Source organism: Erythrolamprus reginae, chromosome 12, assembly GCF_031021105.1.
Source record: "Erythrolamprus reginae isolate rEryReg1 chromosome 12, rEryReg1.hap1, whole genome shotgun sequence".
NCBI lineage: Eukaryota > Metazoa > Chordata > Lepidosauria > Squamata > Dipsadidae > Erythrolamprus > Erythrolamprus reginae.
The window spans coordinates 34028833-34044701 of record NC_091961.1 but is presented as its reverse complement, the minus strand read 5'-3'; positions in this window follow the sequence as shown (position 1 = coordinate 34044701).

Genomic DNA, 15869 nt, shown 5'->3' with positions numbered 1-15869 from the left:
CTGCTCTCTCCTGAGTATTTGTATCTGGTTGAGCACTTTTACTACCTAGTGGTGGAGCATCCTGCACCGTTGCTGAATATATTCATGCAAATGGAGCTCAGCACCTTCCTGGAAAGAAAGAAAAAGAAAGAAAGAAAAAGAAAGAAAGAAAGAAAGAAAAGAAAGAGGGTTGATTTAGGAAGAGAAACGGAGGCGTCAACCAGCTAATGTTGTGGACTCTGCTTTTCTGAGTGACTCTGGGGAGTCAAAAAGAGCAGGGCAGAGAGAAGGGTGGAGCAGAAGAAAGATGGTCATCAATTGACTCTGTCCTCCATGTCCCAGAATAACTAGAGGGCAGGATCCCAGATGAAAGGATGGAGCGTTCGGGAGGCTTTGAGGGTGGGCTTGGGGTTTCTTTTGTTTTGATGCTTTCTGGCGATTATGGTCTCACTTCCATCTTGGCCCCAGAGCGGAAGGGGATGATTTTAGAGAAAGAGACCATGCTTCCCTTTGAGAAGAGGCCTTACAGCTCATTTCCCAGCTAAGGTCAGGAGAAGACCTGAGCTGAGCTTGGAAGATGGGCAGGAACTCAACCAAGAGGAACAAGGAGTTGAGCTTGCGAGGTGGAAAGTCTGGTTTCACATTTTCATGGGGACCCCCCCCCCTGTCATCCTCCTAGCAAAACACACAGGGGGGCATTTTCTGGCAGCTTCCGCTCACCTGGCTCCCCCACCACTGGCCTTGCCCCCCCTTCCCCGAAGTCATAAATATTTAAAGCCAGAGCGCAGCCTTATTTCACCAAAGTAATGGAAACCCCCCTCAAAATCAATCCCTTCTTTCGTCCTACAACCTTCTGGCTCCCTCACTTTAATTGGCAGAGATGTTTTATCAATCAGGCTGCCTGATGAACCAGCTCTTTTGGAGATCAAAATATATATTCTGACGGCACCCCTCCCCACCCCCCCCACCCCAATTCTTCTCGGCTGCCCCTGTCCTTGGACCGGAAAAACTCCCGGGCATTAAAATACTTTTTTAAAAAAAATAATATTTTTATTAGTTTTTTAAAAATGTGGAACAAAACAAGACAAACAACATTTAACATGTAAAGGAGCTACAATTGCTCCACTAAGTATAGAAGTTTTCTTAATACAGGAAAAAAAAGAAACTAATTCTATTTAAATAAATAAATGAATAAATGAATAAATAAATAAATAAATAAATAATAGTAATGAGAATAATAATAGTAATAATAATAATAGTAATAATAATAATGGCTGGGTGTGGATGTGAGATGCCTGGATTTAGAGTCCAGGGACTTTCTGGATACGACACCCTAAGAAGGGGAAGAGGACTTATGTGGTGTGCAAGGCCATTTCATAAACCATCGTACATGCCACATATACACTTTTCTGTCGTTGCAAAACTAGTTACAGGAACATATAAATTATGTCTAGCATGAAATTGGTTAGAATAAGTGAATCCGAAGAGCAGATTGTGTCCATCTGTGACACATTAGAAACAAAACGCTTCTGGCCAGGATTCGCCGCAGATGGCCAAACAATCGCTCCCTTCTTTTCTTAAGGCGGAAGAGGCGACTTTTATGGGTGACCGCAACTGATACCTAGGAATAAACCTGAGGGGGGAGGGGGAAGGTGAGGAGGTCCTCCCCAAATGTTGGGCCTCGAAGGCCAATGAAGCTATAAGGGAAGGTTATGAGCTGGAACCAGGGAATCGCCTGGCGCTCTGCTCTATGCTGACAGCTCATCTTTTCTTTTGTTTTAAGATACTTTTGCTCTAGTAAGAATATTGTAACTTAACTTTCCTCCTTCCCACCCAGTTAAATTCTCCGCTCCTTTGCCCCCAACCCAAAGTCTTTGTACCCGAAGGATTCAGCTGAGAGCAGACCTCACACCAGCCAGGAAAGATCCTGTGAATGGACACTGCGGAAGAGCAGGTGTCAAGGGTCCAGGTAACATCCGAACTAAGTCAGAGTCCGAGTCAAAGAACCAATTTATTTTCAGAGCCATCCTGGCACCCACACTGGGGACCCTGAATCTGAGCTCCCCCCACATTGAAAGTTCCCATCCCTTCTCTCCCCCACTCACAAACTTGTCCCGTAGCCCACTGAGATTGTGCCAGCGTGGCCAGTCCTCCTTCCGCCTCCACCCAGGTGGGTGGGCCTAGGATGGCCTTGAACCCCTCGGGAAAGAATGCTTGGTGGCTGCATCGGTTCCCTCCTGAAAATCCCCCCTCCCAAATTCCCATCCACATCAGGCCTTCTAGAGATAGTGTTGTTGTTGTTGTTGTTGTTGTTGTTGTTGTTGTTGTTATTATCATTATTATTATTGACAGTTTAGCCAATTGGCCCTACACCCCCAGGCTAGAATGGATGACTGTAGAGTTGAACGGGGAAGGTCCATAAATCAAGGACCCCATCTACCCACCCCACTTATTCCATTTATCCGGGGCAGGATGTGTTTCTCTTGGAAGTGGACGTTGCCCGCTGGCATGCCTGGCTGGACGTCCCTGGGGCAAAGCCTCTTCCCCTGGGCTGGTTCTTCTGCGGCACTTGGGGGGACCCCAGGAAGACCCCAGAGGAGGCTGGCTGAGGAGAGGGAGGCGCCCCCTCTGCCCTGCCCAATTCGGAGGAGGCGTTGGTGAAGATCCCCACCTCCTCCCTTCCCCTCTCATTACGCATCAAGGGATTCCCCTGGCACAGCCCTGCACCTGACCCAGTTTTGTATTCTACAAACACATACACACACACACACACACAGAGAGAGAGAGAGAGAGAGAGAGAGAGAGAGAGAGAGAGAGAGAGAGAGAGAGAGAGAGAATCAGATGAGAAGAACTGCTCTCAGGTGAGAAATAATGTAATGAATTTCTCTTTCAAGCATAGAAACCTAGAAGATTTGACGGCAGAAAAAAGACCTCCTGGTCCATCCAGTCTGCCCTTATACTATTTCCTGTATTTTATCTTACGGTGGATCTATGTTTATCCCAGGCATGTTTACATTCAGTGACTGTGGATTAACCAACCACGTCTGCTGGAAGTTTGTTCCAAGCATCTACTACTCTTTCAGTGAAATAATATTTTCTCACGTTGCTTCTGATCTTTTCCCCAACTGAGTTCAGATTATGCCCCCTTGTTCTTGGGTTCACTTTCCTATTAAGAACACTTCCCTCCTGAACCTTATTTAACCCTTTAACATATTTAAATGTTTCCAACATGTCCCCCCTTCTCTGCTGAATCTCACTGCTTCTTCCCAAGGAAGCCCAGTGTCTTTCTTCTTCTCCATCCCATCCAGCCACTAGGTCAGTAAGGGGCCTGCATAAGCCCACCAGCCTGCCTGCCATCCCTGTCCTAATGTTTGCCTCTTATTAGAACCCATATCGTGCATATAAACAATGTTATATCCTTGTATACTACCAATACATACTTCACAAAAATAGAATAAATAAATGAAGGGAGGGGTGAATGCATCCTGGTCCCTTCCACATAATTTTGGATCTCTGGTTGTGTTTGAGTTTGCGGTTGAAACTGCAGTGGCCCAATCGTGGCAGCGGTTCTGCCCAAGACACTCTGGGAAGATTCGAAGGGCTTCGTGCCGCCTGGAAGAGGGCCTTCTCTCCTCCTGAGTGGGTGGGGGAAAGGGACAATCTCTCCTGGGTGACCCCCCCACCAGCCACAGCACTTTTCTGCAGCTGAATTCAAGGGGTTGCCAAATGATGCTGCCCATTTCCCTCCCCAATTGTGTCAAACAAACATACCACCCCACAAGGGTTACACATAGTGTGCAATTATAATCTAAAATGTGTTTTAAAGGCAGAAATAATAATTAACACCCCCTCCCCAAATATCACTTTTCCATTTCTTTTTTTCTTAAAATAAACCTTCCTATTTTGAAAGCAATTACTTGTGGATGTTTTCTCCTGCCTGGGTCTGGTTTGGAGTTTAGACCTGATTGGGAATAAGAGGGAATTTGTGGCCTTTTGGGCCACCAAAGGTGTCCAAGGATCCCCAGACAAGGTGGAGAATGACCATTGGCTGGACACAGGCCTCCAGATGTGGCTGAGGCTCCACGGCAGGGAGAAGGAGGGTGGTCTTTGGGACGGGAGAAGGGTGGGTGTCAGTTTAGGAAAGGTGAGGTTGAAAATTCAGTCCTGAGATGACAGGAAAGGGGTGAATATAGGAGACCACGAGAATGGACAGGGAGCGGCTGGCAAGAGAGCCTAGAGCTAGGTTTGGCTGCATAGCTAGAGGTATCACAAGCAGGAAGAGGGAGACGGTGGTCCCGCTGTATAGAGCGCTGGTGAGACCACGTTTGGAATAATTCTGTGTCCAGTTCTGGAGACCTCACCTACAAAAAGAGATGGATCAGTTGAACGGGTCCAAAGATGGGCTACAAAAACGGTGGAAGGTCTGAAGCATGAAACCGATCAGGAAAGACTTCATGAACTCCATCTGTAGAGTCCGGAGGACAGAAGGGAAAAGGGGGACATGATAGAAACATGTAAATATGTTCAAGGGTTAAATCAGGTTCAGGAGGGAAGTGTTTTTAATTGGAAAGTGAACACAAGAACAAGGGGGCACAATCTGAGGCGAGTTGGGGGAAAGAAATATCGATGGCTTCTCAAAAGGATGCGTGGTGTTGTTGAAGAGACACCTTTTGTATATTTCTCTCGTATATGTCTGGCACCTGCAGGAAGGGTTATCCAGGCTTAGCAGAAGCAACAGCTGGGAGGTCCCTTGCAAGGAGGAACCATCGTCCAGGCTGCTCAACGGATGAAATGAATTCACACCCGCAGAAGCCCTTCCCATCGGAAAACAGGGGCCAGGGTCTGCTCATCCGCTTTCAAGGAAGGTCATCTCCATGCATACAGCCTCCCTGCTCCCTGTCCTACTGGCACCTGCTGCTGCTGCGTCAGGCCCACCTCCACATCTGGGCAAGTGAAGGAAGCCGAGGGACCCAAATCTCTGCCCTTGTCACCTGAGCTCCTGCAGGGGGTTTAGCTGCTCCTTCCTGCCCGCCCAAACCTGGGCTCCTTTCCCGCCTCAAAGCCTCCTGCTTGATATTATGACACTGTGAGCAAACCAAATATCAGAAAAAAGGCTGCTGGTTAACAAACAGACTCTAAAATTAGGCCTGGCCTCTGGGACGCTACCTAATCAGCTTGTCTGCTTATCTGCCTCTGATCAAGGCGACGTCTCTTTATCACGCTGCAAAGTGAAGCCTCTACCCACGTCCCCCAGGAGCCCAAGAGCAGTTCAATTACATCTCTCTTGCCTTTGCATCCTATTTTTTTCCAGGGGCCCCTCCCTCCCTCCCTCCCTCCCTCCCTCCCTCCTTTTCAAGCACTCAACATCATCTGGAATCACAGAGACAAATAGGCACTAATTGCGGTGGATCCAAAGGAGATTTGCTGCCCTCTTATTTTCCAACGCTCCCTTCTCCGGGAGGAACAACACCACGGTGGCCCACGGTGGATGGGAGAACCGAGGGCAAGGGACGGGGTCTTTGGGCCTCCTCAGAAGAGCTCCGGGGCTGCCCAACCCTTCGTCCTTTCTGCACGAACGTCAGAGGGTGGACATCTCCATCCTGTTTGCTGGAGGAGCTCTTTCTACAACCAGTTCCTGGCCTTCCCTTCGGTGATTGCGGCCTTGAGTTTATCAGGGCAGCCGTGGAAGCTTCTCCCAATTTACAGGGGGCTCAAGAACGCCTGGACAAGGCCGTCCACTTCTCTCTTCTGCACCACTGTTGATGTGCTTCAAGTGCGTGTGAGGAGCAGTGCGGAGTCTGGCCACAGGGTGGTGTGATGCCTCTGTTTTCTGCCTCCTGCGACCGTTCCCAGCCATTGTGTGATGTTATGGCCCCCCATGGCCATTCAAGGGGGAAACGTTTGAGTTGACTGGACAAGCCACGGGTCTTCGGGTCTGGGCTGTTTGTCCTGGAGTTTAACAAGGGCCTTTGTTTTTATTTTTTTTTGCCTTCCAAGGTGTGGCTTGAAGTAGCTGTCGAAGTATACAACAGATGTAAAAATAAATCCCATCAACCCAACCAATTAAACCCAGGGAGTCCTAATCGTGTCCTGAGGCTTTGATGGGGGAGAAGAACAAGGAATGTGTCCCAGAGAGGTTTCCAGAGATGGCAGAGGTTGGCATCTGGTGCAAGCAATTCCTCAGGAGAAGAGTGGAGGGTTTTTCCTACGTTGCTGCTACGGCGGCTCTCTGGACTCTTCCAAATGCCCAGCGGAGACTGTCGGAAACGGCTCTTCTGCTCTTCACTCAGCTACCAGGGTTTCCAGCTTTTGGGAGGAGGGGGGTGATTGTTGCTCCTATTTGCCCCTCTGGGGGGGGGAGCAGCCTGCCCTACACACCTTCTAGCCTGCTTCCTCCTTGCTGTGCCTCTGCAATAGGCAGAGAGGAGGAAAGTGGGCTCCCGAAAGGCAATTAGTCCAACTTTGGACGTGGTAATTACAGCGCTAAGATTCTCCGGCTGATAGTGCCAAGTAGATAAGGAAGCTGGGACAGATCCCTTTTCAGTGTCTCTCGGATGAATCCAGGGGAAAATAAATGCACAATTTGCGTGGGGTGATCCATCAAGCAAGCACTGCAGGAGACCCTTTTGGGAAGAGGGAGGGGAGGAGAGGGAGGTCATGGCTGGGTGAATACAGCCAGACACAGTCAGAGAGGCCTTTGACGGACATTCCCGACTTATATAAAGCAATTCAGGATGGAGAATTTTGGTGTGCCATGATCGGGACCCTCCTCATCCCTGGGACGGAGGAAGCTGCTCCACCCACAGGCCCAGAAAGTCTGACCGTAGATGCTTGGAACAAACTTCCTGGAACAAAGAGTAGTAGATCCTTGGAACAAGCTTCCAGCAGACATGGTTGATAAATCCACAGTAACTGAATCTAAACGTGCCTGGGAGAAACATATATCCATTGTAAGATAAAATACAGGAAATAGTATAAGGGCAGACTAGATGGACCATGAGGTCTTTTTCTGCCGTCAGTCTTCTATGTTTCTATGTTTCCCTCCTGAACCTTTTTTACTACTACACTGTGGGTGTGGTTTGTTTTTCGGGTGTGGCTTACCGATCAAGTGACCGGGTGGGAGTGGCTTGACAATCATGGGACCAGGATGGCTTAAAGGTCATGTGACTGGCTAAAAGGTGGCCAACTTGACGTCACTCACATCAAGGGTTTGGGTCAGGGTGCCTGGCCTCTCCTCACCTCAAAGAGATACAATTTCTCTCTCTGTTTACTTTGACTGCACATCCAAAATAGACCTTTTGATTCTATGTCATAGGTGTACACACAGGCACACAAAAATATACGTTATCTACTGCATAAACTGTACGCACAGCTCTTCTAAAATTATACACATTCAACCTCATTTATACAGAAATAGGAAAAACATATGAAGATCCCAGAAGGGGGAAAAAGACAATTTTTTTCTACTGGTTCTGCGCACCTGACCGTACCTGTGGGAGCCCATCCCTGCTTGGGAGGGAGCAATGGAGGAAGCCCAGGTGTCTCTGAGCTGTGGGGGAGCTGAATGGCTAAGCAGGGGGATGCAGCCCCTTTTGGAAGGGAAGTGTGTGTGTGTGTAGGGTTTCTTCTGGGGGCTCAAGGCCTGCCTGGGTTTTAACTACATCGTCAATCTTGTTACAAGATGCAATAAAGAAGCGGCACTTAATGACCAGGAAAAAAGGCTGCTCAGCAGCTGGCATTCACCTCCCTTCAAGAAACGGAGGACGGAGCCTTTTAGACGAAGGGTGGGGGCTGAGGAAAGGGGTGGGGGGCTGCTTCTGTTGCTTCAGAGTTGGGAGGGGGGCATTTTGAGGAAGGAAACCATTTTGCCTCCCAACGGGGACTCCTGAAAGAAAAACGTACTATCGGTCATCTTCAGGCAGGACCAGCCTGGGAATGAGGTGCAGGGGAGGGTGGCTGGTTGGCAGAGCCACAAGGAGAATTCTTCCAGTGGAAGAGAGAATTTGCTCAGGGTGGGCCTGGGTGCTCTAGGCTGGGACGACCCCCCTCAGCCTGGCAGCCTTGTCCAAACACCCAGAAACCAGGGGAGAGAAAGAAGCAAGGCTGCCACGGAGAGTCCAGACTGGGCAGCTGCTGCACGGTCTTCTTGGGTCTTGGCCTTTTCTCTGCTCTTGAAGTTTCCATTCTGATGTTTGCTTTGTCCAGGAAACAGGGGGGAAGTCACAGGAGGCGTTCAGTCCAATGGCTTCCTCCCCTTCACAGCTGGCCAGCTGCTTCCTCCCCAGGTAGGTCTGGAACGCAGGATCCCTGGAGTCTGGAAAGGACAGAGGCCAAAACCATCCCTCTAGGCAGAGGAAGCCAGCACAATCGCCCCCTGGCAGACCCCCAGGGCCGGGAGAAGGCAGCCCTGCTTAGGCTGACCCCCCCATGTCTCCCGAGGCCCCCTGGGGATGGGGGCAGGGCTGGGGAGGGCGGATTCTCCCCAATACACCGGCTGGCTCTGCCTTCGGACTCTGCTTTTAAGGGACCCTTTCATTCCTTTGAAGAAAGGAAGCAGAAGGAGCTGCTTAATTAAGTAGGAAGACCCAGATATTCCTTCTGAACTTCCTTTAATAAGAAGGTGAAGGTCAGGTGTATCAAATGAAAGAAAATAGCCCTCAGAAGAGGCTACGTGAGCGGTCGAGGAAGTCTCTTGTCCAAACAGCCTTAAGATGGGAGGCATGCACTCAGGTTTTAACCATTTCCCTCTGATGATGATAATGATAATGATAATAATAATAATAACAACAAAAACAACAACAACATCATCATCATCATCATAGTAGTGGTATCCAGTTCTTTACATGTGGGGTTTAAACAGAATAGAATAGAATAGAATAGAATAACAGTGTTCCAAGGAACCTTAGAGGTCTTCTAGTGCAACCCCCTGTTTGGGCAGGAGACCCTGCACTACTTCAGGCAAATCTAACATCTTCTTAAAAACTTCCAGTGTTGGAGCATTCACAACTTCTGGAGGCAAGCTGTTCCACGGATTAATTGTTCTAACTCTCAGGAATTTTCATTAAACTATTGTTGTTGTTATTGTTGTTGTTGTTGTTATTGCTATTGTTATTATTTTATTTATATATTAGATTTGTATCTAAACTAGACATGCCCAGTTCCTGCAACTATTCTTCAAACGTTTTAGCCTCCAGTCCCCTAATCCTCTTTCTTCTCCGCACTCTTTCCAGAGTCTCAACATCCTTTTTGCATCGTGGTGACCAAAACTGAATGCAAATATTCCAAGCGTGGCCTTATAAAGTGGTATTAACTCTTTGTGTGATCTTGATTCTCTCCCTCTCTTAATGCAGCCCAGAACTGTGTTGGCTTTTTGGGCAGCTGCTGCACACGACTGGCTCACATTTAAACGGTCGTCCACTAGGACACCAAGGTCCCTCTCGCAGTTACTACTCTTGAGCAGTGTACCACCTATACCATACTTATGCATTTTGTTTTTCTTGCCTAAATGTAGAACCTTCCTTTTCCCACCACCGAATGTCCTTTGGTTTGATAGCGCCCCTGGTTGAAGTCTGTCCAGATCCTCCTGCAGGCGAGTGGGCTCTTCCTGCCAGTTTGGTGTCACCTGCAAATCGGATGAGTTCTCCAGCTCAGGCTGCGCATGGCTTGTTTACGGTAAGCAAACAGCCCCACGGAACGAGCGAGTGTTGTTTGTGGGCTCAGAATCTCCGCACACAATTGGTGGGATGCGCTGCCTGAATGCTAACGATCCCACGACAAGCGCATTCATCCCGGCACACTCTCTCCTCCGGATGATCATCTGTCATGGTGAAAAACACACACGTGTCACAACTGAAAGAGAAAAACATAGATAAGGTGATGTAGTTTTTGTCATGCTGATTCTGGATGGAATTGGCCCGTCTTCGAACCTGCAGAGACAGTGCTGGGAAGCTCCCACATGGATTCTTCAAAGAGCACCAACTCTCCAAGATGACCCTCTTAAAGACGTTGGCCAGCTGCCTGGCTGGACCCATTGCCAGCCAATCAATTGGCCCCATTGCCAGGCAGAATAGACAACATCATTTGGCGGGACCCAGGGGAAGAGCCTTCTCTGTGGGGGCCCCGGCTCTCTGGAATTAGCTCCCCACGGAGATTCGTGTTGCCCCCACACTCCTCACCTTCCATAAGAGTCTAAAGACTCATCTATGCCGCCAAGCTTGGGGTCATTAGATTCTATCCCCTGGCCACTGAATGCATAGTGGCTTGATGATCATGTGACCGGGTAAGAGTGGCTTGCTGGCCATGTGACCAGATGGGAGTGGCTTGACAATCATGTGACCAGGGGGTGGCTCCCTAAAGCTCATAGGTAAAGAAAGTGAGAACAACTCAAGGGTAATATTTCTTCATCCAGAGAGTCCTTGGTTGATGGGAATCCCTTCCAGAAGAGGTCGTGACAGCTGTCAGCCTGGAGAGCTTCAAGGCAGGATGAGACAGATTCAGAGATGCCAAGTGTATTGGTGGTTATTGAAACGGATGTCCAAGTGCCGCCTCTATGTTGGTTGAGGCAGGCAGGGTTCCCTTGGGTCCCATTTGTTGGGGGTCAAGGGGAAGGGAGGGTCTTGCCTTCTCTTTCTGCTCAAGATCCCCATGGACAATTGGGGGGCCAGTGTGGGACACAGAATGCTGGACTCGGTGGGCTTTGGCCCCATTCAGCAGGACTCTTTTTAGGTTCTGTGTTCTAAGAGCTTCCTCCACTGGGCTTCCTCCAGGCAACCACTTTCAAAGGTATCTCCAAATCCATAGTTGGGAAAGTTCTAATTGCGGGGACTCAAGCCAACAGGAAAGACCCCATCATGCTTTGAGCCTCTGAGTTTGGAGGGAGCTGCTTCTGAAGGATCTCTCGTCTCTCAGGCCAGAACCAAGAGCAACGGCCTCTGCAGAAGATGCAGGACTAAAGGTTGTGTGTTTTGTGTTCCAGGTCAGCCCCAGCAGGCTATAAAGTGGGAGGATGGCCGGGGAAGGATCCAAGCCAGTCCATGGATTTCTATCCTGTGTTGTAAAAGTCTCCACTCTTCCTATTCCCATATTAATTTGAATTCTTCATTTTGTTTAACGTTCCTTTGATTTATGAAATTTCTCTCCTGTACGCTGTCTGTCAAATCAGCCCATTGGTCGGGAAAATATCCATATGTTGCCTGCATAGAGATCTCTCCCTCCCTCCCTCCCTCCCTCCCTCTCTCTCTCTCTCTGAGTTAGGTGGGTTTTGCTTTTTCATGTTCAAATATCTTTTCCAGCTGAAAGCCACTCGGAGAAATATCTGAGAATGGTGAAAATTGACCCGCAGCGCAGGTGGTCCTCGGGGAGGGCAGCTTCAACGTGGTTCTATCGGTGTTTGCAGAGGCCGGGATTCCCTGGACGTCTCCTCAAGGAAGCCACCTTGGTTTGCATTAAAAGTGGGATCCGACTCCATGGACCCTCAGCCACTTTCCTTGCTTGGAGAAAAACACTTGCCGGCTTTGATTTATCTCTCACGCTGCAATTCTTGTCTGGTAGAAAGGAATTGTTGTTTTTTTTAAAGAAGAGGGCGGGAGGGAGTGAGGGAGAACAATCATTTCCTACTCAGAGTGTAAGTCTAGAGGGTGAGCTATCTGGGGTGCAGTGGGTGCATGATCCACACTTGGAATTGTTTTATAGAAGGCTAATTAAAAAGCACTGAACATTAAAAAAAAAGGCCCTTGCAATTCCCCCTTTTTATTACGATTATGGGGGAAAATAATAATGGCACTCTTTAAACCGAGCTGTCAAAAATGCTATTAGGCAAGACGGAAGAACAATCAGGCCTTGTGGTGACTTGGGCCTCTTTGTTCCTCCTGACAGGGGAGGGCAGCGCCACCCATCAGCCCCCACGTGGCTGGCCAAGCCGGGCATCCCACTCAGGAAGGTCCCGCTGTGGCTGTCCCCATGGACCAGCTGACCTTCCAAGGTCAGCCTGCATGGACTTCAGATGGAGGTAACAACGCCGGCCATCCAAACAGACCGAGATCTCCTTCTGGGTGCAGATCCAGAGCCTCCTTTCTCACAGGGGGTGGCCCCGATTCTCATAGAAGTGTTTTTTTCCGCGAGAACCGAAGGGGCTGAAAACTGCTTTGATCTGGAGGGTCAGTAGCAGGAGGGGGTCAAGGATGGCCCACCAGTAGCGATCGTTGCACTGTGCACACAGCTTCAGTTATCTTGTGTGCACATGCATCCTAGCATGGTTTTGCTTCTGCACATGTGCAGGAAACAAAATTTCATGAGGATATGCACATGTGCATGAGATTTCGGCAGGGTTTTTTGCTTCTGTGCATGCACGGAAGGAAAAAAACTCACCGAAACCTCTCCCTTGTGCACAACTCCTCACAAGACTTTGCTTCCTGTGCATATGCTCACATGTAGCACACCAATAGCAGTGGTAATAGGAATCCGCCCTGGTCAGTAGCCAGCTGCAAAGCTCTCTCAACAGTCCAGCTGCTTCGAATACTTTTTAAAAAAATAGTCTTTATTAATTCTTTTCATTAAGAAAAATACACAAATACCATAAAACAGACAGACAAAACACAATTTATACAGACATATAGATATCATCGTTCATAGTTACAATTATATATCAAGTCCTAAACACTCAACAATTTTCCCATTTGCCAACCAACCCGTTGGCATTATTTCTACGGCTGTTTTATTTTACTTAATTTTATCAGCCTACTGGTGTGACATTGCTATGTTATATATTGTTACCTATATCTTAATCTCTATTAATTTCAATCGTATTACCTAAATCATAAATTGCCCAAAATTAATTGCTAAAGAACAAATGCTTCGAATTCTGAAGTTGCTGTTTTCTTGGATTCATTAGTTTTTCTCTTCCTTTGAACAGGACTCCCTTCCCCCTTTGTTCCCAATTCCCGGAGAGATTGTTCCCCCAGGGAGAAGATTCCCTCTTCTTGGGAACCTTAAGCAGCAATGGACGGTGGTTGCTTTCTCCAGGAACATGTTTGGCTTCATGCCCGGGTGATGATTTTGAAGCAAATCCACCTGTGCCTTTTGCCCACACAAACGGGGTGTTGAGACGCAGAGAATCCGACCCCTCAGCAATGTCCCCCCCATCCCCCCTGAAAAGACCCCCACATTTGAGGGCCATAGATGCTGGAGCAGACTCTCCAGGCTCCTAGAAATGGGAGGCCCCCTTCCAAGAGAGATTTCTGGGGGCTGCCACAACACATTTATCGCAATGCCTGTGCAGAGTCTGATTTTTATGTAGTAAATAACAATGAACCAAATCAACCACCACTTTATTTTCTATTAAACTGGTACATGCTTGAGGAATTGCATGTGCTGCCTGACTCTGGCATTAGCACATAGCACACAGGGGAAGTGTGAGCAGATGTTAATAAATTACTTAGGGAATTGACAGTTTGGGTTCTTTCGACTTTCAAATGAGTTTAAAAATATGCAATTCTCTCTCCTTTTTGTCTTTTCATTTGGAGAAAGCGAGGGAGAAAGAACGCAGCTTGACACCAGGATCTTGGCGTCAATGAATGCAGATCCAGGGGCTCAGGGGTTAGGGGTTTAAATGTGCTAAATGGTTTCCCTTTCACTTTAAAAAACTTATTAAAACTTTTTTTTCCATGCATCAGCCTGCTCCTCTTGCACCATACATCGTGCACAGGACCCCAAATCACTACCGAAAAGCAGAAATACGAGCGGTGGACCTGCCCAGTTGCTTTGGCAACACCATCTCCCACGTGGCCATCGATATGGAGGTCAGGTGCAAGTCCGGTTCTCTGTGGGAAGGAACACGGACGAACTGGTGCAGCAGCAGAACTGAAGGTCCCTGGGAGTCGTGGCCTTCTCCGTGCCTGCGAAACGTGGCACCCAAGGCAGCTGAAGCATTTCCACACGAATTGTCTTGGCAGAAAGTGAGGCATCCGATGGTTGGATAAAGGACCAACTTCTCTCTGGAACAAGTCTGCCAGCCAGCCATTCAGGGATAGGAGAGCACAGCCTGCTGGACAGGCCCCATCAGAGTCCAGTGGAAGGCTGCTACCAGTTTGCCCCAGTTTGGGAGAACCTGTAATGGTGATGGTGGGAGGCCCCTCCCACCTGCTTGGACATCATTTGGAATACGTAATACTGTGTCCAGTTCTGGAGACCTCACCTACAAAAAGAGATGGGTAAAATTGAAGGGGTCCAAAGACGGGCTACAAAAAGGGTGGAAGGTCTTAAGCATAAAACTGACCAGGAAAGACTTCATGAACTCCATCTGTAGAGTCTGGAGGACAGAAGGAAAAGGGGGGACACGATCGAAACGTTTAAATATGTTTTTAAATAAGGTTCAGGAGGGAAGTGTTTTTAATAGGAAAGTGAAGACAAGAACAAGGGGGCACAATCTGAGGTTAGTTGGGGGAAAGATCAGAAGCAACGTGAGAAAATATTATTTGACTGAAAGAGTAGTAGATGCTTGGAACAACTCCCAGTAGACGTGGTTGGTAAATCCACAGTCACTGAATTGAAACAAGCCTGGGATAAACATAGATCCATTCTAAGATAAAATACAGGAAATAGTAGAAGGCCAGACTAACTGGAGGTTGCACATACATCTCCACATCTGTAGTGAAGGTAAGTGAAACCCATTCGTGGGACCGACCCAAACAGCTTCTTCTGGGGAAAGTGCTGGAAACGGCTTTGGAGGCGGGCAGAGCAAATGCTCCAGAGACTCACAAAGGCCTCCCCGAAGTCTCCTGTCTGAGACGCGACCATCTGGGCAGACAAGGGCACAACAACCGCTCTGGGAGGCCTGGCTTCATCCGCAAGAGCTGTTAAACCTACCAAGCCAGGTGCCCTGCAGAAGCACAACATAGACACGAGCTCTGCAGGTCTCCACATTTGCCCAAGAGGTGCCAGGGCTTTTCCTGCCCCGAATTGGCCTGACCAGCCATCTTTGGACGCAGAGTATTGAGGTCTCCATCAGCAATGATGGATGAACAACAAATGCTTTAGAGGCAGCAGCTTTTCTGACTTAAAAAACCCACCTCTTGAAACGGTAGAACCTGGCCAGTGGAGGACAAGAGACGTGGTCCATGGGAAGCCTTCTCCAGCTCCGCAAAGTTGAGACCGGCAGCTTTGGATGATGTCAAGTGACAGAAAGAGAACCGAGTCAAGTCAGGAGCTCAGCTTATTTGTCTTCCCGCTTCCCCAGCTGGCAACACTTCTGAGCACTTTGTAAGATAATAATACATGAAACAGGAAGGCAGACGCACACCGGGCGAAGGGGATGCTGAGCTCTTTGGCTCTTCAATAGCCAGCTCGGCACACAAGAAGAAGGCACAAGGGAGGGAGGGAGGAGCCCCCCTTTCCCTTCTTTCTCTAAAAAGCCCTTCAAGGTGACAAATTTGCGGCTGGCACTGAATTCTTCAAAGAAAGTTGCTGTCAGCTATTTAATTTTAGAGCTGAAAAACTAGCGCAGTAGCCCAAACCTGCTCCAGACCCTTTCCACGTTCTCGGTGGGTCTTAAAATAATTGGCAGAGCAGGGTGGGTGGCATTGATCTTGCCATCGCTGCTCAACACAAAGCCCTGCGTCCCTTTGTTTCTTGAGAGGAGATGCCCAGGTGGGCCCTTTCCCTCTCCCGGAAGCTTTCGAGGCCGGCTGTCGGGTGGGCTTCCATTCAAAGCCCAGGAAAGAAAGACCCCAACTCCATTTGATGAGAGAACTGCTAGCAATGCTAGTATATGTTTTTTAATATTAGATTTGTTCCACTACTATATTGTTTTTACTACTGTTGTGAGCCGCCCCGAGTCTTCAGAGAGAGGCGGCATACAAATCTAATTAATAATAATAATAATAATAATAACAACA